Source organism: Ascaphus truei, chromosome 7, assembly GCF_040206685.1.
Source record: "Ascaphus truei isolate aAscTru1 chromosome 7, aAscTru1.hap1, whole genome shotgun sequence".
Taxonomy (NCBI): Eukaryota; Metazoa; Chordata; class Amphibia; order Anura; family Ascaphidae; genus Ascaphus; species Ascaphus truei.
In genome coordinates, this window is record NC_134489.1 from 79,416,308 (window position 1) to 79,441,158 (window position 24,851).

Here is a 24,851-nt window from a genome sequence, read left to right on the forward strand (position 1 = left end):
AATACATTATACACATATTTATGCATAGCAGCATAGACAAATTAATTTAAAACACATCATATCAAGCTTTTAAAACAACATCATTTCTTACCCTGTATGTATATATCTCTCTAGACATACATACATACATACAGTGGCAAGAAATTATATACCAAAAATAAAAAAATACACATGTTAAAAAAGCTTTTAAAAAAATTAACAAGTTAAATAAAATACATTTCTTTAGTTCACTTACCATTACTTGACTCCACCGACTCCCGTTGAACAGCTTACTCACGAACCAATCCACCAGGCACAGGAACCCATAAAATAAAAAACCATAAAAAAATAAACATTAAACTAAAAATCCAAATCAATCCATGGGTCTTCTAATTGTAATCCATCTTCATCTGTATTCTTCTTTCTTCTATCTTCTTCCGGGGTCTTCTTCCCGTCTTCGGCCACGCCCTGGTCTTCTTTCTTCTGTAGGAGGTCCTTCCTCCTCGGCGGCTGGCTTCAAAATGAGATGACATAGGCTTTTAAAGGCCTATGACGTCACATTTTCGTCATGGTTCCCACAGCCCTGATTGGGCCATGAAAACCATGTGTTTTGGCCGATAAAAAAAAATGATGACGTCACTTAAAGGCAATGAAAGCACAGCCAATCAGAATGGCTTTGCTTCAATTGCTTTTAAGATGACGTCATGAAAAGAAACATGGCCGTCCTCACATGGTACGGTAGCCAATCAGAGCGTGGGAACTCCATCCCTACTCTGATTGGCTCTAGTATACCATGTGACAGAGGCTTGGGGGAGAACGGATGTGACGTCATTGAAAGCATGTCACATGGTACTAGAGCCAATCAGAGTCTTTCCTATACCTTTCCCTTCACCCTGCATGTTCCAGTGAATTTCTTCCCCCCCTTCTTCCCCCCCCCCCCCACCTCCCTCAACACCCCCCTCTCCCCCCCCCCCCCTGTCCCACAGTTGAATTGATAATATCTACACGATATATTTCATGCCTAAATATAGGGTACTGTTTATGTTTTTGATTCATCTTGCAGATCTGGATCATCAAACACACTATTTTTAAGGTGAAGGGTTCACATAGCTACGACTATATATCTATTAATTATTTTTTAACAGCACTTTTTAAATATTAATATTAATTCATTTTAGGTATTTTAGTATATTAATATGCATAGGGAAGAAACTTCAATCCCGGCCATTAATGAGGTTTTAACAACTTCTGCATAGGACTGTAATTTATACTTTGAGAATCTATTAATTACATCCCACATTTTTGATTAACTAAATAAAGACAATGGTTTAAACCTTTGTAGGGGATAAATATATTTTTTACTAGCTATTCGAATGTTTTTTTGAAATGTATGTATTAATCATATTAAGACAAAAATGAGATCATGCAGAGTTCATCACATTTCATATTTTAAACAGAGGTAACCTTTCTTTAGCCACAGAAAGAACCATGTTTTATTACTGAGTTAGGGCGCCTGTGACGTCACGAAAATCTATCTAAGGATGATTACAATAAGGCTAAACTACACACACTACACGTCTAATCATTCACTTAGACCAGCTGTTTTTAGAAGCAAGATTGAGGGGGGTGTAGTAGTCTGGACGGCCGCAGTATATAAAGGAGGAGCGGCGAGCCATATCCATTCTAACTACGGAGCCTGAGGAAGACCATAGGGCGAAACGCGTTGCTCAAAATCCCCCAGCTATTTTGATCTGTTGCGGCCACCGTCGGGAGTAGGACACGGGAAGTGCAGAGCTCCATCCGGACGCGGAGAGAGTTTTACTGCAGCACCACGAGCCCTGCTAAACATCCCCTAGAGACTGGCTTTTAATCCTATCCCACACCGCAGCTCACTAGTTGAGTAAGCGGTGTGTTTGTTGTTTATCATTATTTTTATTTTGAATAAAGACTTTAGCCTTGACTCCTTGGGCTTATAATTGTATTATTCTGGGAGAGAGAAATCAACATCAGAGGCTGCTACAATTCCCCATCCAAGGACGATAGACAGAACAACTAAAGATACCTTTCCAAGTGTGCACTCACACTTGGCCGTGTGAGTAGTAATACTTTGACATATCTTTTTCTTCTCCCCTACTACTTGCCACTTAGTCAAGTTTTGTAATTTGGAGCAGTGGGACTACCCCCTGGAGCCCAAAGATACCACCCCTTAGAGCGAACCCACACATGCCCGTGTGAGTGTTTTTAAAAATCTATATTTTTAAAGATTATAACCTCTGGTTATATTGTTCCCTTGCACATATATTTTGTTCATATTTTTGTTCGTATTTTGTTCATATTTATATGCATTTATTCCGAGGGTGACACCACACATAAGAAAAAGGAGAGGAAAAGCACAGACGAGAGGCGGAGACCGAACCCACAAGATAAAGAAGGTGACATCACACCAAAAAAGAAAGAAAGGAAGAGCTCAGACGAGAGGCGGAGACCGAATCCACAAGGAAAAGAAGTGAGGACGCAAAGATACCTTGATGCGCAAGCATTTGCACAAGGCCGTGTGAGTGTTTAAAACTATTTTAGATTTAAAAACATCCACATTAACACTTCAGAGTCTCATACACCTGAATCAGACTGTACCCTACTCTATCATTCCACCAGTGCTCGCCCATCCCCAGGTTTATTTTTTTTACATTCAGGGTTTGTTCCGTGGTTCTGTGTGAGACCTCTGGAGACCACCTACGGTCTCCTCGGGTATCTCACGGGTATCAGGCTGGTGGTTCCACGGGTGACACATGCGGGGATGAAGCGGTGGCCTCACATCTGTGGGGGCACCGCAGACCCATAATCTGCGGGGATGAAGCGGTGGTCCCACTTCCGTGGGGGCACCACGGACCCGTAGTGAGCACTCGTGAGTTCCCCAGACCCCCGTGGGAACCACCCGAGGCCCCGCAGACACCTGTGGGTCTGACCCGGGGCTCCCAGACATTCTTGGGCCTACCGTGGGGACCCAATTGTGGCCCAAGGAGACCACCCGGGGGCCATGGCGCTTGGCGGGACCCACCAACAGGCCTCCAGAACCTGTTTGAAAAGGGCTGCTGGTACCCTGTAGGTCTGTCAGGTGCCCCGCCAGTCCACCGGGGACTCGCGTGGGGCTGTGTTATGAACCCTGTTTGTAAAAGGATAAATCTTGTATTTATGGGGGGGCACAGGGGGTGGGTAATGTATTTAATAAATATAATGATGTTTATTGTGTGTCACTTTATTGTTTTTATTGTGGGTACTGGGGGTGAGGGGGGTTCCCCAACGGTATGTGGGTAGGCCTCCCTTGTGGGTAGTGGGTGAGGGTGGTTAGGCCTCACGGGGTGGGGGGTTAGTGTGGGAGGGTATGTAGGCGTTCCGAGTGGTGGGTGAGGGTGGGTTAACCCCTTGACTGTAGCGGTTAATAACCGCTATGGTGATTAAGGGGTTAGGGGACATTACATTGGATGTTTTTATTTTTGTGTCTGTTTTGCAGCAGCGAAGGGGACATGGGCAGGATGAAGAGGAGGATGGCCTTCATCGTTGCAGCCGGAAATGGGTGGTGAGAATATATGTATTTAATATATTTATTGTTGTTTATGTATTTCAAATACACAGTGGGTGTATGGTTTTTATTGCTATGTTTATTGGGGGCAAATGTCCCCAATAAACATGCTATTCTGCCTTAACCCCTTCATTGCCTTAGCGGCTATCCGCTATGGTAATGAAGCAGCATTTATGTATTTTTAATAATATTGTGCGGAAGCAGGGTGTCCCCTGAGCTGAACCGCATTGATTTGTGGCTCATAGACCCCCTGCTTCCCGAGTTACAGGCCCCGGTTTGGGGCACCGGTGCCAGTGTCGCTGCCATATTTATAGCGGACATGGCGCGAATGAGGTGCTATAAAGATGGCGGCGACACTGCCACCTGATAACACATTCCGGGGCCTGTAACTCAGGAAGCAGGGGGTCCCTGGTCCACAAAGCAACACGGTTCAGCTCAGGGGACCCCCTGCTCACTGTACACTATTATTAAAAATACATTCATGCTGCTTCGTTACCATAGCAGATAGCCGCAAAGGTAAGGAACAAGTCTTTATTGATATGGGTGTTTTACTCATAGTGTAGATGTGCAGAGGGTCTCCGGAGCTGAACCGCTTTGATTTTAGGTCCGGGGACCCCCTGCTTCCCGAGATACAGGCTCCTTTAGGGGGTGCTGGTATCCCTCTGCTTTGTTTACATTCCACGGTCACGTGATCGGGACCTTTAAATGCAGAGGGATACCGGCACCTCATAAAGGGGCCTGTATCTCGGGAAGCAGGGGGTCCCCGGACCTGAAACCAATGCGGTTCAGCTCCGGAGACCCCCTGCACATGTACACTATGAATAAAAGTTGATTATAAATACTTTATTTTTTGCCGATGTTTGCGCTGAGAGAGCGGCTTGTCTCTCTCTGCTGCAAACATCTATCGGCAGAAAAGGCATATGGGAAGGCTTATCGGGAGCCAGGCTGTAACGGCACAGGCTCATCGGCAGTTTTGCTTCCGCAGTGATTCGGCAGGGATCGGCATGGATTCGGCCCTTACTGAATACTGCGAGGGCAAATCGCCAAAAAAAGGCCTATCGGCAACCCTTGTCGAAGAGATTTTATCGGGGCTTACTGCATAGAGCCCATAGTATTAATATGTTTGAATAACATGGTCATGATTTACCCAATCCTATGAACCCAGATTTGGTTTACAATATCACTGAAATCCACTCCGTGTTCCATGATTTATCAGAAAGATTGAAATGTGCCAGTCATATTTTATAGCAGTGGATATCTGTGGATAACGTGAGTTTACTCAGTTCTCATTTAAAGACGTACTGTAGTAAGTCCAATGTTATCAGAAAATAAATAAAAAATGTATCTATTTAAATAGATTGATTGGACTGAATGGACATGAACACACTTAACTGTGTGTTGCCCTGATTATGACAATATTGGATCTCGGTCATAGTGAGCAAAGCTATTTGTTACCAGATAATAATGACAAATAGTAGATTGTATCAAATAATATACAATGTTTAGAGCCAAAAGTATTTAATCTCCTGTATTGTGCATTATATTTAAAATGTTTATGTACTATATGTACAGGTATATATACAAGCAATATGGCACACCAATACAGAACATGATAATAACCAGCAGTTGAGTATAATACCCGCTCGCCAGCCGCCTCGCTCCCTGCACCGGAGCACCCGCACAGCCAGGTACCAGGGGACCACGGGGGGACAAGGCTACAATGCCTTTTATTGGACCAACAAGTAGTTGATATGTTACAAACTTTCTAACCTCTCAGGGCCCCGAGAGGTTAGAAAACTTGTAACATAACAACTACTTGTTGGTCCCGTAAAAGGTATCATACCACTTACTCCCGCTCCCTCCTTTGTATTCTATATGGAAGAACGGACCAACACAGCTACTCACCCTTCTTTGCCAGAGCTCTGTTAAGTTAAGGCTCCTTAATGTCACATTACCTACTGTAAATCATTAACAGGTGTAAGTTTCCCTGTGTTTACCGCTTATCCACAAAGCTAATTATATGCAAAAAAAATATATCCAATGCCTATCTTATTGGCATAGGCTTAATATCATGTTATTGTAGTGCAACATTGCATGAGCTTCCAAAAACGTGATGCTAGTAATGTCTTGCTGTAACTTCGATTCAGACCCTGAAATAGGTGTTCAACTCAAGTTAAAAAGGCAGAATAGGAGAGGGAAATAACACTATGTTAGTTAACACATGCTTAACTGCGACGTTACACCCAGACAGATGCTGTAAAATGTGAGGGGGGTGCACTGAGAGGAGGTGACATCTCACACTGAGACCAAGGGGTACGCTGACCAAGAAATATTTAATTCCACTTTAATAGAGTATACACAGAGTAGAGAAGAAAGACTCTACTCGGACTGTACTCAAACCTAATGATAGTTAGTACTGGAGAATCAATTAATTACTCCCTTCTAAGATTCTTAAATGAAGCCTCAACCATAAATTATCTGATATTTTGTGATTAGTGCAAAGATTAATCCTTCTTGGAATAGCACTTAATCAAACACAGGTAGTCAAACTGTGCCAATCACTACTGATACTGCTAAAGGATAATTAAAGAGGATTTCCCTAAAAGTACCATCTATTTTTAACACTGATTGAGAGTTTGACTACCTGTATTTGATTAAGTGCTATTCCAAGGAGGATTAATCTTTGCAATGATCACATGTTCCATTTAAGAATCTTACTAGAGAAGAGGAATTCATTGATTCTCAAAATTATTAAGTATGAATTGTACTAATCGGGAATTAATGATGACGCAATGCGTCAAAATGTATTTCAATACAAGGCCTACGATCAATGGTCGGGAGATATAACAGGTCAGATCTTAACGATACCCATCTCTTTTCAAGTCTGGGGCACTGCGCAATAACATAGGTTAGTTGTATGTGGGAGGTTAAATCCTTCAGTGACATCTCTAATCTCAAGATTAACTACTCTAAATCGGAAGCAATTAATATTTCTCTACCGGCTAACTAATTTGATTTGCTGTGAAAATAATCATTTTTAAATCCATGCAGGTGGTGTACATCTGCAGTCAAATATTTAGGTGGCCACATCCCCCCTCCCTACCCCCACGCCTATAGATCTATTCCAGCAGGACTTCCCTAGACTTATGCAAGCAATTAAAAAGTATATAAATGAATGGGGTCAACTGAGTATTTTATGGATTAGCCGCATTAATGTGATCAAAATGAATGCACTACTGAGAGTTCTCTATGTCATCCAAACAATACCGTTCAAATTATCAAGGCATTTCCTCGCCTCGCCACAGTCCCTGGTCAACAGATTTATTTGGCAAAATAGCAAACCTAGAGTGAAAACCTCCTTACTATACAGACAGAAGCAGGTAAGAGGCCCGGGAATACCAGACTTCAACCAGCTACTGTAGTTACCATTTTAGATTGGCACACCAACAACAATTCTAAACATTGGGTTCAATTGGAAAGGGAATTGTGTTCAGGATACATGATCCAACTAGACTCAATATGCTGGACAAACAAATTATTTGGACCAAAAGGTCTGAGAAAGCAGCCCTTAAGGGAGAGTATCCTACAAACCTGGCTCTCCTACAATACCATATAATCTAACCACGAGCCCCTCACTCCTGATGCCCATATGTGAGACCCTGAACACTGGTCTCTCTCACTCCCAGCCTGGAGTTCTGCCAGTCTGCCACCAGAACTGATGTTTGTTTGCTGTTATTCCTGCAGAGCGCTTTTTAAGTGATTACTCTATGATCAACACCTATTCCCTAGCTGCTGCCAGGCTTTTATAAACCTTCCTTCCTGTTGATCCCTGCCAGAGATTGCTCCATGATCAAGTTCTCTGCCATGCATTTGCTATCTCGCTCTTTTTCCTGTGTACCAGGCCCCATTTGGAGCTTACTTCATTGCTCCTCTCTTTTCCTAAAACTACTCACCCAATTTGAAGCCATTTTCAGCTGCCTTGAGCCACAGGGGCATAATGTCATGGCTATTTATAGGACGACCCTGACTGGAGATAGAACACAAGAGAGACAAAGCTTTGTGCGAGCCTGGGATAAAGAGTTGAACTCTGAAATATAGTTTAAGGAGTGGAAGTTAATATGGGAAGTGACTGGCTCTTCCTCAACTTCAATAAAAATACTAGAGACCTCATATAAATTGCTTTTCAGATGGTACTACACACCAACTAGATTAAAATCCATTTTGCCTAATACCATGGATCAATGCTGGAGGAAGTGTGGGGATAAGTGCACCCTGCTACACATTTGGTAGGAATTCCCCAAAATACAACACTTCTGGAAAGCAGTACTTGAGGCTATCCATGCAGTCACTGGGATAAACATAGCAGAGGACCCCTGGATAATTCTCTTGAACACAGTCCATACAAGCATGAGAAATCCCTACTATTGCATTTATTAGATGCAGCAAGGGAGGCTGTACCCCTACTCTAGAAGCAATCAGCACCTAAAATAGAGTTCTGGTATTCTAGAGTGTGGCACACCTACAATATGAAGGTAGTGATTGCCAACAAGGGATTAACACATTTTTGTGAGGTGTCTCCAAAAAAAAGTTATGGTGGATCCCAGGGAGTATTGTTGGTTTATGAGTTTTTGGGGGGGATTGCGCACTTAACGTAACATTTGTTTAACATTTGTATAGTATGAAGGGGTTATGCACATTCTTCCTTAAAGTGACTATAAATTAGTCACAAGGGTGTTTCATAAATTACTTAGCGGTGATACACCTGGTGATTTTATCAATGATCCCAAAATAATATTATTAATTCCACAATGCACAGAGAGTGCTTGCTAAAAGAGATGTAAATCCTATATATTACATTACGAGAAGTCAATCTCCAAAACTGGCTGTTTATAAATAAATTGATGATAGAAGAGTCATTTTAAATATGCATAAAAAAATAACAAATAATGTACTGTATCAAAGTACTCTAATCTGCTGTGTTATTATGCTCCTTGCATTACCTGGAGAACCAGTTATATGGAACAATTGGTGATAAATTGCATGAAGATATATAGATTTGTGCATTTTGTGCCAAAATATTTCTGCACTTTTTGTGTAACAACTAACCTGTAAAATGTACAATTTGTAAGCAATTAACTCTCCAATCTAAAAGCTCAATAAATGAAGATGCTGAAGAACAGAATAGGATATCATTTATGGACTGCATGTCACTACTGCAATCAGTTTGATACCCAGAACCTGTGTATTAATCAAGCTGGTTTGCAATAACACAGGCGGAAAGAGAATCCATGCATAGAACATGGTAACATTCAGTGACATTTCAATTTGAGAACATTGACTTTACTACAATACAAACTGGAGCAGGTGTATGGTGTTATGTTGGGTCATGTGTCCAGTAGGAGTTGCTACATAAGTTATTATTTTCTTTTTTTCTGATATCATTCACATACACCTTAACAACAAATATTTATATTATTCATCCATTGTGCTATTAATGGACCTTGAAAGTTTACTAACAAAAAAATGGTATTATTCATTTGAGGAGTAGGTCAGCAGATTTAATTGACGTAGTTAAATAAAGTTCCAATTAATTGGAATTTTGACACTTAAAGGTATTATATGAACTATTCCCTCCTATGGTTTTCATCACACAATCAATTTAATTGGTTTTAGCCTGTCCCTTGTAAAAGCCACTTTGTGAAGTAAAACACTTTATGTATACTGCTTTAGGAACACAATTTACAATTCATATATTCCCCTTCCCCTGTGGAAACGCACTTTTTTTCTCTTCTGTGAAGCTGATATTTGACGTTAGCTTATATGAAGCTTATTTGACGTTAGTTATCGGTGTTCTTTTCATGACATCATTGAATAATGGGTTGGAAACAGTTGATAAAAATGACATGTTCTATGATGTGTACATTTTGTTACATTTTCACTTTTCAGCCACAGAATGTCTTTAAAAAAAAAGTGGATTTAAACAGAAAAAGAATGACATTGTATAAAGAGTGCTGAATGGGCTTGAAGAAAGGTCGCCAAGTTGTGCAGACACACTTAAGAGAAAATTAAACAAGCAAAGAGCATGGTCTGAAATTTTAGTGTATTATCACCCACCACACATTATGTGTGCATTATACATCATTAGCAAAGCGAGTGCTTTCTCTCACTTAGGAAATTCCAACACAAGTGCCACTGCTAAAGTAGGTGCATTACTTGTCAAATGTATTCTCTCCTTTTACATTTTCCTAGCACTGCAATCATTTCTTGGTGTCTGCTCACGAATGCAAATACACTGTACAACATAGTGTTATTAGTGCTTACATTCTACCTAATTTGCTACTGACAACCAAGATGTTGTCTTGAACCAATAGACCAGTGATTTCCAACCTTTTTTGTTTGGAGGAACCCTTGAAGTTTTTCGAAAAATCTCGGGGAACCCCTATCTGGCTGACACATATTAGGTTCGACAGGGGTCAGTCACAAAATTTCACACCTCACAGGCACCTCTATTTCCCACCCTCTACCCATGTATTTTTCTCCGATCCATCTCACTAACTCTCCCTCCCCCCACCCGCCTTGCATGTATTTATCCCTTGCGTCTCACTCTTACTCCCTCTTTTTCTCATTCACTCCCTCCCGCCCCCTCCCTTCTCTCACTCGCCCTTACCTTCCGTCAATTACCCCACTCTCACTCAATCCACCGTACAAAATACATACCAAAAAACCCCACCACCAGGGGGGATGGGGGGGTCTGTGGTCCGTAGGAGGAACCCCTGAGACTGCTTCAAGGAGCCCCACAGAACCCTGGTTGGGAATCACTGGGAAGACACTATGTTCAATACTTTGTTTCACAGCTACAAATGTCGCTCTTTTTTTAAATTTCAAGTGATATTAATTTTCTGGTGTAGAGATGGCCATACAGTATATATAAAACATTACAGCGATGATTAATGAATCTCTCTAAAGAATGTTTTACAACTTCAATCTGTGTGGCCCACATTAATTCATTTTGGAAGGGCTCGTCTCCATATTTTGTTGGTTTTTTAATGGGTTTCTTCTACAAGCTTTTGGTATCTTGCTATTCATCTTTAACCTAAGGGTTCTTGGATATTAAATACTTTTCATCTGAACTATCTCCCAAAAAAGGAACATCTTGGTATATCATCACAGCCATTTTTGCCATATTATGAGATAATACTTGCTTAGGATAGCACAATACAGCTCAACATATTGTGGCAGATCATGGTGTTTAGTAAATTTGTAGTCAATAGTGACAAATATGGTGCAGGTTATACTGTAATATCTGTCCTGATTTAATGATAATGTGTACTAACCCTTTCGCTGCCTGATCACTCAAAGAGGTTAGAATGTCAGATACAAAGTTAACATCTGCTAAATGTTTTTGAATCCCATACACTGGCCACGTGGTCACAATAACCCAAGCAATGTTTTCAATTCAGCTTAAGTTATCATTATAAATACAAATAGGTCCTGACAAGGTTGGCTGCATTACAGATGCAGTCTGTACAAAAATGGTTGCACTGCACTTTGGTGCTTTATATTAGCAGACAATATGGCAGGTTTTCAACTCATACGTCAATTCCTTGTGTTGTCCCTTACAGAAAGAGCCTCTCTCCATGTATAGTCCATCCCTACTCCTAGATGTCCATTATCACGGTGTCAGTCATGCGGCAAAACGCTTGCAGAAAAGCAGTTTATATGGTGGATATACAGAATATTGTAACTAACTGCATGCTGCAATTGTTTTTTTCGCCAGCAGGCGGAGCTGCTATCCGTGGTTCTGCATGCTGCTTCTCTAAGCCCTTTCCTTTTAATATACTGTATTAGCCACCGTAGAGTGATGCTCAGAGCAGGAAGCAGAGGAAGAAACGAAGAGGATTGTGAAGGAGCTTGACGGTCTTTTACAATGATAATGGATTCACGATAAATGCTTTGTCAGCTCTGGTGGCTAGAGATCTGAAAATCTCCAGCAGGACCAACACTACAACCTGATTATTTGTGGATGGAGGTCTTCCTAGTGATATGATTTGCACAGTTTCTCCTACATCAGGTAAGCCTGCAGTATATGTGACCATGCCCATTATCGCTGTTTTCCAGGATGATGTCTTTATTTTACATACACATTGCAGCAGTAAATGTGTAGTGTGCATTTGGTGCAGAAGGACAGAGAACCATTCGCATTATGGGCAGTTTTGATGTGTGTCTCCCCCTCCCTCTGCTGACATTGAGATTTTGCCTGGAACTGCTGCATTTTGATGTCACGTTGTTTTTTTTTTAATGGCCTAACATGAGTATTTTGGGATCTTTTTGTTGATTGATGCATCTAGTGGCTGATTTACTGTATGCTGAATATATGTGTTAAATAATACATCATCATACCTTTTATCTGGACTTTTATTTGGAAGTTGTGCATACAGTATCTCCACTGGAGGTCATATTGGTTAATCCTAGCATTCTGCACCAACAGGAGCACTGTGTGACTAAAACCAAGACATCTAAACAAGGTTTTTAGACAGAGAATACAGAAATCACACCGCTCCCTTTCATAAATGCAGACCGAAAAAAGGTCAGGGTTGGGGAGACAGTTAGGGCTGTGGCCTCCCTCCCCAAATGATCCAGATTGTAATGTCCACTTTAATGGTTTAACTCATAGTCTTAGATATTTGATCCCATTAGGTAGGGAATTGTGCCTTGGAGATAGTGACTCTCATTGAATCTGAAGTGTGCAGGAGAATAAGATTGTTTGGATGCTACCATCATAGCCATGATGAGTTCAGATGTAATTATTGATATAATTTATCATAGAAAATAGGGCACGTGATGAGGTGGATCAGGATAAAGCAAATAGTAATCTAAAAGGGAAGCTAACTCCTTAGCACTTCTAGTCTGAGTATTAACATTATATTATCAATTATAACCTATTCAGAGCAATGTGATGCAGGCCCCTTATTATTGAAGGATATAGCATTGGTACTGTTCAGTTCTGTCCGTAAATATCCAATTCTTGACTATTTTTTTTTTAATTTTTTTTTTAGGAATTCTGAAACAATATGTGCATTTCTTTTTTCAAGGAAAAAGAAACATGATTAGGAATATGCAATGAATTATAAAACCAATGCATACTTAGTACCCGAAAGCAGAATATTAGAAGAGGTAATGGAAATAGATTTTCTGTATGTGTGCATTGGCTTGCTAAAACGTGTCTGGAATTAATATAATCTATTTGTGAGCATTTTAAAAACATTGTAGCGTGGAGAAAAAAAAGGCAATAATGTACCAAAAGAATTATAGTGTGAAAGAATATATTAATTAAAAGGCAGTTTTCAATAAATGTTTCATTTGCCATGCACCAATAGATTATTTACATATTGCAGATAGGATTACCACCATATGTGTACTTCAGCTGCCTGTATTGCATATTTATCTAAATGCAGTTGCACGTTTTAACATACAGTATTACAGTTGCATCCAATGTAAGAATGTCTTTACCTACTTCATGCACCATATCCAGATGCAATACATGTGTGTCCCTGTAAAACGTACTGAGTCCCAACATGATCTTACTCCATTAGGTGGCAGTGTGTGGTTTTAATATGCTCAGAGCAATGCTGCATGTTGTAACAGTAACTAATGTGACACCATTGACTTTTTTTGCGCATTTCACAATATGTATATAAAACAATCTCTAATAATATATGTCTGCATCATTATATACATCAATCCATCCTGAATAGTAATGCTTAGCAAAATATGGTTATTATGTTATCTCATAACTGTGGCTAGAAAACCCAATTCGGTATTGAGATTCATAAATATTCTATGATTACTTAAGTACTGTGTCTGTTTGTGGACAGTGTCGCTGCTTTTACCTAGATATTTATGGTAGATGAGGCGTTAAAGGAACAAATACAGTAGTCTTAAGGTGTGTACAATACACATATGTATGGTTTTTGTAGCTAGTACTGGTGAGGTTGTATTCTTATAAATACATCTTATGACTAGCACTGCATTTCCATGTCTACCAACATCAACCGTACTTTGTTTATTTTAAGATTATGTAACCACATTGTCCATCCTTTTATCATTGATCAGTTAGTCTGTGTTCTGGGCCTTGCATTGAACATTTTCTCTTGGGAGTTCTTTGTTTTGATACATCAAAGTTCAATTTATTTTGATGCTATCTACCTTTGAAAAACATTCTAAGTACCATTTAGAACAAAGGAACAATTCCTGTTTATGAACACGTTGAAAGAGAAATGTCTCTTTCAATGTATGGGCTTTATTGTACCACATATCTATCCCTTATCACCAAATGGATCTGACTCATCAGAAAGTGGTCACCCAATGATGCAACTTCCTATGAAAGGGGCATTAATTATAGAGGAGTTCCTGTCAGCACTCTTATAAGTATAAAACAAGGCCTCTCACATAAATCTGTATGTATTGCTTGCATTTGTTTCTAGTTTTAATTCTATTATATAAGGATTCAAATGTTTTTCTGACCTTGCACATTTAACTCACAGTTGCATACTGTTACTGCTACGTCCATGGTGATTTTATGCAAAAACTTATACAGTATTTGCAGAGAAGACTTTTTGAAGATAATAGTTTTTTTTTTAAATTATTTTTCCTTCTATTTAATCATGTTATTACATTATGCCTTTATCTTTTTCATGCAGTGAACTGTCTATGAGTTTTGTAGTGCCACACTTTCTTTACTATTTACACAACAAAGGAGTAAATGTCATCAACATAGCTCACAGACAAGCAATTAAACACTGCAAATCAACACATTTATGGGCAACTATGTTTGATAAGATATACCAGCAAACACGTGAAGGACATTTCTTTGATTTTTAGCTCCTGAGAAAGATATACAGTATGATGTAAAGGAGGTATTCAACACTTGGATAGTGAAAAAGAAATAGTTGATCAGCATCTGATAAGATCTTCTTATCAATTCCATTCAAGCTGAGGTTCCATCCACCCGCAAGTTATTTCTTTTTCCCAGACCTGGGTCACCACTTCCCATATCATCACACAAAGTGCTTTGTTTTTCAGAGTAATAGGAACACTAGGACAAGATGTCATGCTTTAAAACTGAAGGGTGGTTGAGTCATGGGAAATCTGAGAAATGAATGAATGTCAACTGAAAAACTGTAAACCAGCGTAGTGCTTCATAGCCACACTGACACACAACAAAGAGGATAACAAGGACAAACCAATTAAGTATAATTTTTCAATGGCAGATTCTTTTATAAGTGATGTCAAAATTGAGTTCACATATACTGTACACAAGAATAAAAACATTTGCGTTATGAATAGTAATCCACTTCAATACCCAGAAAAGGAAATTTACCAAGAACATTAGATTCTTGATGCATGGTCGCAAATATCTCTACATACAAATGTGACCATTTTTGTCTTGTCCTGAGCATGTTGTCGAGGTTGTGACCGATTCTTCTTTTGTAATTTCTCCCATCCCCCCACCACATGCTTTCACCATTTTCGATCCTGACATTTAACTCCCAATTTATCACTTTAGCTCCATAAGCTCTTCTACTCTTGGATGTTTCCAAATGTGCCCCACACTTATGTATTTTACAAGCCTAATTTATTACCAAGCATGTTGCTGGTCCACTGACCTTCTTTACCCATTCGTCTGATCTGTATCAGAGCTTCCTTTATGCTTTTTTAGTTGTTGAAAACCTTTTTTATCCAGCACTTTAAAATAGATATTCTGTCCATATGAAAGTGGTATCATAAAATCATGAAGCACTCACTATTTTTGCACGAAAGTAAATAGGATACGTGAGCAGGCAGGACAGGGGGTCTGTATCATCTGTCAATGTACATGTTGCTATGTGTATGTTTATATGTACACTGTACTGTATATGTTTCTTGATAATGAGATATCCAACGGATCAGTTATAAAATAGAAAAATAATGGTTCACAAATATTAGCAACAAATGAAGGCAAACTATACGTGCACACCATGTTATAGTAGAGATGTCATTATATGGTTTTCTCAAGAACCAAGCCCCTGCTCTATTACATGACACAGACTCAATATACTTTCTTTGACCCTTGTCAGGGAGATAGAGTAGCTCAATGGTCATGCATCCCTGTGAAACATGTGATCCTGGTTTGAATGCCAGTGTCAGCACCTTGTGACCTTGGGCATGTCATGTTATCTCCTTACCTCAGGCACCAGAAATGAGATTGTAAGGTCTATGGGCAAAGAACTCATGGTGCCTGCAAAAATTATTTGCACAGTGCTGCATACACTATTAAAAATATATTATGATTGTTTGCGGTCTGCAAGCACTAGCATGTCTCCTTACAAACGTTCATTAGTACAGTACTTCATTAACTGATGAAAGCTAGCACCATAGAAATAATACATGTATTTCTTTGTGTAATGAGTGGGCTATGTGGAGGAAACAGGGAGGGGGATTTTGTGGAGCCAGTTATGATTGATAAAGTGCATAACTTACCAGCAGCACAATTCTGACTGGAAGAGCTGTTTCCCCATGGACCTGATCCTGTCCAATCATTAAAAAATAAAGAAAATTTCTCTGGTGATAATTGCTAATAAATTAGTTCCTTTCAATGCTTTCTACTGTCATCAGCAACAATTTACTTGCAAACTGAACGTTTTCCCTTTGGAAAATGTATTTGATAAAGCTGTATCGAGTTTTAATTACTATAAGATCATATGACTTACAGTATATTAAAAGTATTTTTATTTTGTCTTATTTTTTGCATAGGGGAACTACTTCTGCACCAAGATTCATGTATATATTTTGGTTTGTAGCAATAAAATCCAAAGTACATATCATGTATGCCTCCTATGGGCTATTGTAATTGGCGTGACACATGGGCACTAGGTATTGAAGCAATTTTGGAGCAAAGAAAGTGCGTTTTTATGTACTGCACTATTGAACACAGTTGGGTCAAATGGAAGAACCAATTTCTTACATCTGGGGCAGAATGATATCAGCCACAAAGTTATGGCACATTGAACTTGATTTTTTTTATGAAGATTGAAGGGAAAAAGGTAATGCACAAAGGAGCACACTGATACAATTCATTATATTATGTGCATTATGTACCGCCATCTCTTGAAATTCCCCAAGTCGCAAGCAGGCACTTATGGAGCAAAACCGGGAGCAAAGAGCTTTGTTACATTAACGTTGAGGAGCTGCATGTACCTACATACATACATAGCCCCAATAGGGGGTACCTTCTCAGAAGTCCATTAATAACTTAACGAGATGTTGACGTCTCATTAAGTGCTAACGGGGATCTTCAAAGCTTTGTAACACTGCTTTTAGTGCTGACTTCAGCCGTAACGACCCCTTGCGTTACTACAGATGTGGCGCGATTCAATTTCACCATGTGGCACTTGGAGTGCGTGGAGCGAGTGCAGCATTGATCGTGGCCAAGTGCGATCACGGCCCCGCGCAGAGGGAATTTCCCAGAAGGATTAATGCAGCGGGGGTCCCTGCTTCGGAATGGAACTCCCGCTGCATTCATTCTATTGGTCCGCCACCGGTCTGCAAGAGCTGCGCAGAGAGATCCGAGAGAAGCGGTCCCTCTCCCTGTGTCTCCCCGCACTGCTCTTACAGCAGATCGCCCTATTTTTATTAATATTTTTAGTATGCAATATTGAAGCAGGGGGTCTCCGGAGCTGAATCTCATTAATTTCAGAGCCGGATAGTGCTAATGAAATGCGAAAGAGCTGTTCCCTCTAACAACGCATATCCCCAGAGCTCTGTTATAGTTAACTCAGGGATTTAACGTTAGGTCAGAGCTAAAGGTGGCGTTACTCACCTCCAGACCCTGAAATAACTCCTTTACAGGGTCTGGATAGATGTAAGACCACAGTTAGGTCTGATTTAACTATCGTATTGTTCTTTACAGGGCTCTTTTAATATCCTGTCTTCTCTTTTTTTACTTTCATAAAACACATATTCAGGGTCTGCATGGAAGTAACGCCATCTTTGAGTAAAACAGGCAATGTTATTTGAAGATAACGCAAGACAGTGCTAAATTGCTAAATTCACATGGCATTAACCCTCTGCTAATGAGGCCTCACTAACGGCCGTTATTTTGCATGTATTTAACTTTACAGATACCCGTTAAACTCAAGGAAACTACCAGAGAAGACCTATTTAGGTAACGCCACGTTAGTTTTCCAGATTTAACGGACTTCTGAGAATATACCTCTTTGTCTACTCTCTGCTAAACACATTAAACTTGCAAAAGCATTTCATCGTAAATGTTAACATTTTTAAAAGAACTAAAGTATCCATAAAAAAATTAAGAAACAATATTGTTATATATATATATATATATATATATATATATAAAAATAGATTATACCGTTCTGTGCTAACGCCACATATATATATAGTAAACAAAAACAGATGGCACTCACAAAAAGATAAGAGATAGGTGCTTATACCATAAGTATTGAATAGGTAACAGAGTTCCTTACCCGGCAGACCAGGAGCACTCCCTTGAGAAAGGTCCTGTTGTTAGGACCGAAACGTCGGTTGATTGTGCCTTTTAAATACATCGTTTTGGACTTTACCATGAGTGCTGTCTCTTTTCTTGCTGCGTGGTCCTGGATCTCCTGGTCTGCCTGGTAAGGAACTCTGTTACACATATACACACACACACATACATATATATATATACAGTGCTCGACAAACCTATACATTTGCACGCCCCGGGCGAGTGGATTTAACATCATGGCGAGCTCCTATTGGCCCAAGCAGCACACGTTTGGTAATAGGTGGCGAGTAGATTTTTTTGTGTGGCGAGTAGATTGTTTGGTGATTTTGTCGACCACTGTGTATATATATATATATATATATATATATATATATATATATATACAGTGTTCGACAAACCTATACATTTGCTCGCCCCGGGCGAGTTGATTTAACCCCCGGGCGAGTAAATATTGGCCCAAGCAGCACACGTTTGGTACTAGGTGGTGAGTAGATTTTTTTTGTGTGGCGAGTAGATTTTTTGGTGATTTGTCAACCACTGTGTATATATATATATATATATATATATATATATATATATATATATATATATACACACACTTAGTTAAGTTATGGTGGGTAAAAAAAGGGACAAAAACCCTCCACAGCAAAGCATATAGCAAATGGAAATATTACTGTATGCTCATTTGCATTTCCATCCTCATTGCTTCATTGCATAGCCAGTTAACCAACCCCACACTAATGAGACCCATTAAGGTCGAAAAAGCTGTCTGTGGGTGAGTTTTCTGGCTATGCATCTTAACCCTGGCTGTGCTCAAAGCTGTGACCATTCAGCAAGCTTAAGCCTATAGGGAACATGTTAAAAATGGTTTTGAAGCAAAAGGTGACACTGTGGGGCCTATGCAGAGAGGTACGTACCGGAAAGGCATAAATTCGCCACAGGATTGGCTTTTATTTTAGTCCTATGCAGGGTACTCCGGTAGCCCGGTGTGCATTAAATTGTTAATTTGGCGAGTTTCACTTGGCGTGAAACTCGCCATTCTGAGGCGCGCGTTATTTGGACACAATAAAGCCAACTTTTGTTGGCGGGCAAAATGTCACCCAAACGCGCCATATAGTAGCTCCGATTGGCGCGTTCATGCGCTTCGGAGCTACTGGAATCGTGCGTGTTTTAACAATGGCGAACTCACGCTTCTCGCCACCCGTCTGGCGAATTTGACTTGTCCCGCCACGTTCTCGCCACTAACTCTTTTAATGCGGACATTTTTGCCGCAAACCTGCCGAATTTGTCCTTACCGTACCTCTCTGCATAAGCCCCTGTGTGCTCATTTGCATGTCATTTCCCAGAATCCCTTGCTGCACTGGAAGTGCTGTGTTCTTGGTGATAATGGTGAAAGGTGGGGTTGCAGACCTGCCTAAGACATGCAAATGAGCATACAGTAATATTTCCATTTGATCTATATATATATATATATATATATATATATATATATATATATATATATATATATATATTTCTTTATTAGGACAGATGCAGGATGTATATTATTGCACATTGGCTTATTTTCTTGTCATAATTCTTTGGTTTGGTTTCCATGAGGTTCTTTGTCTCTATTATAACACATATTTTATTAACAGCCTGCATTATTAAAATTGTTTTGTTAAACACCATAGCTAATAACATCTAACTGAGTATAAAATACAGTATCTTTGCATTAATAATTATGCTATTATGGCTTTGAAAATTAATTTGTCATATTCTCTCAAATCATTTTTCTGCAACTTATCATTTTAGTCTCTGCTCTGTGGCTTATTATATAAAAGCTTTTCTTACATTTCAATGCTGCATTTTCTCCAGCTCTTTGGCCATTACAGTAGCTCTGGGTTTGTAAATGGACGTTACCTAGAGCATTTATCTGATTCAATTTAAAAACATTTCTTATTATCACAGCATTGTAAAAGTGTGTGCAACACAATACCAGGCTTGTAAGGGTATAATCAGTTTTATTTGCAGGATTTTCTAAACCCTGGCCTCCACACAGATAAAAACACTGGTGCCCATACCGTGCTTAATACATATGTATGAATGTGTTCAATTTAACCAGCACCATTGTTTCATTTTGTATAGATCATTTTCAATGAAATCAGAAAGGTTTACAGTAGCTAAAGGCCTCCTGGCCAACCTGTTCTAATTATCTCTACATACATACTGTCAAACCCCAGACTATACAAGCAGTAAACTCACTTTGCCTGTCTAAATGGTTATTTTGTACTTGCCCTTCTGTGGTGACATACTGGAGTCTGTTTGTAGCTTACAGCAGCAATCTTGAACTGAAAGAATTTTTTTTTAATGAAATGTATATATTTTCAGAAGGGGGATTCTCCAGCACACTAAAATGAGTTCCAAAAAAGAAACTGTTCCAAACAAAATTTGCCAAAGAAAAAGATGGTAGCACCTGAGAGGGACATCAAAGAAGGTGAACTGATCCTGAACATTTCAGGTATCTTATATAATATGACCAGAACTCACACTGGACTGTTCTTCAATAAGTATTGGGCTTTAGAAAGGGCCTGGACTGGACCTGAACATTGTCTATTATTGACCCACAGATGAACATGCGTATTATTCATCTACCATTATCTTTTTTTGTACATAGTGACCCAAAAGTGACTTTTGAGAGACAGATTGTGAACGTTCTCTGTTATCATATAGCGTTTTCATAGTGAAGTGAGTTTTTGCCATTGAACAAAGTGATGTATCTTTGTTTATATAACCTATGGTCGCAGATACAAACTAAAAAGATATTTTTCTTCGACAAACATTGTTTGGAACTGTTTATTTTTTGCTACTTGTCTTATTGTGCTGGAGAAAGCCCTTATGTGAACTGCTGTTTAAGATAAGTAATATGGGAGAAACTCACCTCCCCGTGAATCTATATTCGCTTTGTATATTGATAGCAGTATCCATTTTGAGTGCTGTCTAGAATATGTTTTTTTTGATGTATATATTTTTAGCATGAAATTCTCATGTTGTCTTTAGTGATGCTGACGTTGACATTTTGCAGTTGGATTTCAGAGATATCAATTTATAAAAAGTTTGCAAATATTTGCCTCTCCAGATTCTTAAAATGGCCCCTGGTATTCTAACACCTGAACCTATTGGAGCTGCACACTGTAAAGCAATGTGTGTGTTGCTGACATCACTGACATTATTGTTAGCTTTAAACAGGAGTGGCCAACTCCAGTCCTCAAGCGCCACCAACAGGTCAGATTTTAAGGATATCCCTGCTTCAGCACAGATGGCTCAGTCAGTGGCTGTCATTGACTGAGCTACTGATTGAGACACCTGTGCTGAAAGAGAGATTTACTTAAAACGTGACTTGTGTTTGGCCTTGAGGACTGGAGTTGGGCAAACTTGGCTTTAAATGTGTGAATTGCCTTGTGTGCCATTGGGAGGAAAAAAGAGCTACTGTATATAAATAAAGTTATTATTATTATTATTATTATTATTATTGTATGGGTTAAGAGGTTTCAGCTGGTGGCAAATATAATTTGCAGTAAAATAAAAAATAACATTTAACAAAATAATAATTAAGAGAGTATACTTGATCAGAGCATTTTATTGCTGTAACCCTTTGAGGGCCAGAGGGGCTCTTGCATCAGAGTCATGGTCCTTCCCGGCAAAGAGTGTTCACATGACTGCCATGTCCCAAAACCCATTTCCGTACAGTGCAGATTGCGTTCTGCGCTCCATAGGACTGCAGGGCGCGATCTCCCCTAGAAAACGAGTACTCTGCCGGCAGGACGTCAACACTACGCCATGGGACCTCTGGAGTGCAAGATCCCATGACATAGTGGCTATGCCTTGGGGCACCCATAGGGTTAATTGTGGGGTGTGTGTGGCTATGGATTACGAGATACACTGTACATTATGTGTTCTACTTTCACTTGTAAGGACAATTATGGTCTCAATTAACTATAACTTTCATGAAATCATTAGGGAAGTTAAGTCACTCAGGGATTTGTTGTAAGCTATTAAGAGAGTAATAAGTAGTCTACTCTAATGCACAAACATCCTTTATATATGCAACAGTATGGAGTCAACAATAATCTAATTTGGACTTACTTTTAGAAATGGAATCAGTTGGTAAGTAACCTTTCAGAGTGAACCTCAACATAAAGCAACAATCACCTTGGAAGCTATATGAGTTTAACATGTATAATGTTAGTACATTGCTTCTAGAGCATGTCCTTGCTTTTTTAATGTTATAAATTGTGGTTTTTTAAAATATATTTTTATTATTATAAGCATAGACTTTGAAATGGTACAGAAAACAAAATCCGAGGGAAGTTATGGAGGGTACAGAAAAATAAGAAAAACAAAACATGTGTGGTGGTAGGGAGGGTGGAGGTACATAATAACATCAACAATCATGGAAAACGTTAGTTAGAATTGAGATGTAAACATACTGACTAGCAGCCTATGTTTCATCAGGAGAGACATGAGTTTATTTCCAAGCTCAGACCGTCTTCTGGTAAAGAGAGATTGGGTCAAACCTTCTGCCCCCTATATTGTCCAACCTGGAATTCCAGATGTTTCTAAATGAATGCATGGAATCATTAAGATAATCAGTTATCTTCTCATAGTGAAGCGTTTGCCAAACTTTATTAATTGTCTTGGTGAGGTGTGGGGTTGGGCCCTTCCGGGAGGCTGCGATAGAGGACCCGGTGGCTGCCAAAATGTGGGAAATACAGTACGTTTGCGGCCATTATATGTGATGTTTTGGGATGGCTTATTCAAGAGAGCCAACCAGGGATTTGCTATAAATGTTATTTCTAAGATCCTGTTTATGAGATACACAACCTCCTACCAGAGAATGGTAATTAAAGGACAGTTCCACCAGATGTGCAGCATTGTCCCCTCTTGACCACAACCCCTGACGCAGTTCGGGGATGTGTGTTTGAACATTTTATTCAGCCTGTCTGGAGTCAAGTCAGTGGCGTATCTAGACATCTGCAGAACCACAGACAAAAATTTTTTCAGGGCCCCATTATAATTGAACGTATTGCGTAGATTCAGGAGAAAAATTTGCCTCGATTTAAATTGGAGGATATCTCTCCTCATCATCTCTCCTCAGCTCTCTTCCCCTCCTCCACCTCATCTCTCCTCATCATCCCTCCTCATCATCCCACCTCATCTCTCCCCCTTGTCCATCTCTCCCCCCCTCTTCCTCCATCCCATGCCTACCTGTGGGACAGGGGGGTGATAGAGGCAGGTGGGGGGAGATTATGGTAAGAGTTAAGTAGAGGAGCAGCTGACAGAGGAGTTAGGAGTTACATGGAGGCAGAGCAGGATGGCCAGGGAGGAGCACACTGTAATAGCATATACACCGGAAGTAAAAAGACTTCTGGGCCGAACCTCTGGGTGCGCTCCTCCCCGGGCATCCTTCTCTGCCTCCATGCAACTCCTAACTCCCCTGCCGGCTGCTCCTCTGCTTCACTCCATTGGCCAGCCGCCGTCGCATACCATCATCTCCGCTCGCCTGCCTCTATCTGGGGGAGAAGAGAGAGAGAGATGGTCAGCAGGGCTGCCAACAGGGGGGGGGGAGAGTGGCCCCCCCAAGTGCGGGCTTCGGGGCTTCGCCCAGGTTATAGTTACGCCCCTGGGTCAAGTGCCGGTGGTAAAAAACTTTTTCTTTAGTGCATGAGTTGATGGAAACTGATGCCACTGCTTTCCCAATATCTTCCCAATCTGAAGTTTCTGAGGTTTCCCCCAGATCACATTCCAACCTCTTAATGTAGTTAATTTCTCTTTCATTACATGATGAGATATGGGATTGATACAGAGTGGACATGAGTCCTTTACCTAGTGGTGTAGACAAGCATATTTCCTCAAAAGAAGTGTTGCTATTGGATAAACTTTGCCATGGTAAACTTTAGACTGCACTGAGTTCTGGGGAGAGTTTCATTCTATCCTCCTAGGCTCTTAAAACGCTTAGGGGCCTATGCTTTAAGCATTTAAAAGCCAATTATCGAGCACTTATCGGCCAAAATGCATACTACGATTCTGTAAGCGACACAAATATTATATCTATGGCGCCCCGCACATAACCCCAAAAATAAAAGGATATATACAACCCGGATCAGATGCTGGATCAGGTGTAGGGATGTGCTCCAAACTAAGAGGATATCATATAATTGGAAACAAAATAAAAACACATATAGCGTAATATTGTAAAACAATGGGCACTGAGTCAATACAGTGAACCAATTAAAACACAAAATATATAAGTAAATAAATAATAAAACTAAAACAAGTTAAAACAAAGAGCTGGGAGAAAACAACAGGTAATTAAAACACATTTAATACACAATTAATACACAATTAATGTTAAATAACATATTAGGACATAACCATAATTTAGACATCTGATCCGGGTTGTATATCCTTTTATTTTTGGGGTTATGTGCGGGGTGCCATAGATATAATATTTGTGTCATATATTGTTTCTCTGACCTGGGGGTCAGTGTTATATCACAGGCAGCCGCCATTTTCCATTTAGAATATATTAGCACCATTGAAATTTAGCGCTACCTTTTCTGTTTTACGATTCTGTAAGCGTCGATAAGTGGGCGATAAAAGACTGAATCGCCAATATTTTGAGGCTTCAAAAAAAATCACCAAGTGAGCGGCGATAAGCCACTTATTGGCAGGTTCTGAAACTTGTGCAATTCTAGTAGCTGCTAT

The 24,851-nt window shown here is 39.8% G+C and overlaps 1 protein-coding gene across 6 annotated transcripts in view; it reads left to right on the forward strand.

The window, feature by feature from the left end:
- Positions 1 to 11,393: 11,393 nt before the first annotated feature.
- The window catches only part of LOC142499606 (sodium channel protein type 2 subunit alpha-like), a 167,676-nt gene continuing 154,218 nt past the window's right edge, over positions 11,394 to 24,851 (forward strand). For 4 of the 6 annotated variants that reach the window (XM_075609192.1, XM_075609188.1, XM_075609193.1 and 1 more), the window contains exon 1: positions 11,394 to 11,630. The gene's annotated coding sequence lies outside the window, so the exon portion shown is untranslated. Of the gene's footprint in view, positions 11,631 to 12,678; positions 12,734 to 20,474; positions 20,605 to 24,851 lie in introns of those variants that run through there. The other 2 variants (XM_075609189.1, XM_075609190.1) reach the window with 2 other exon arrangements.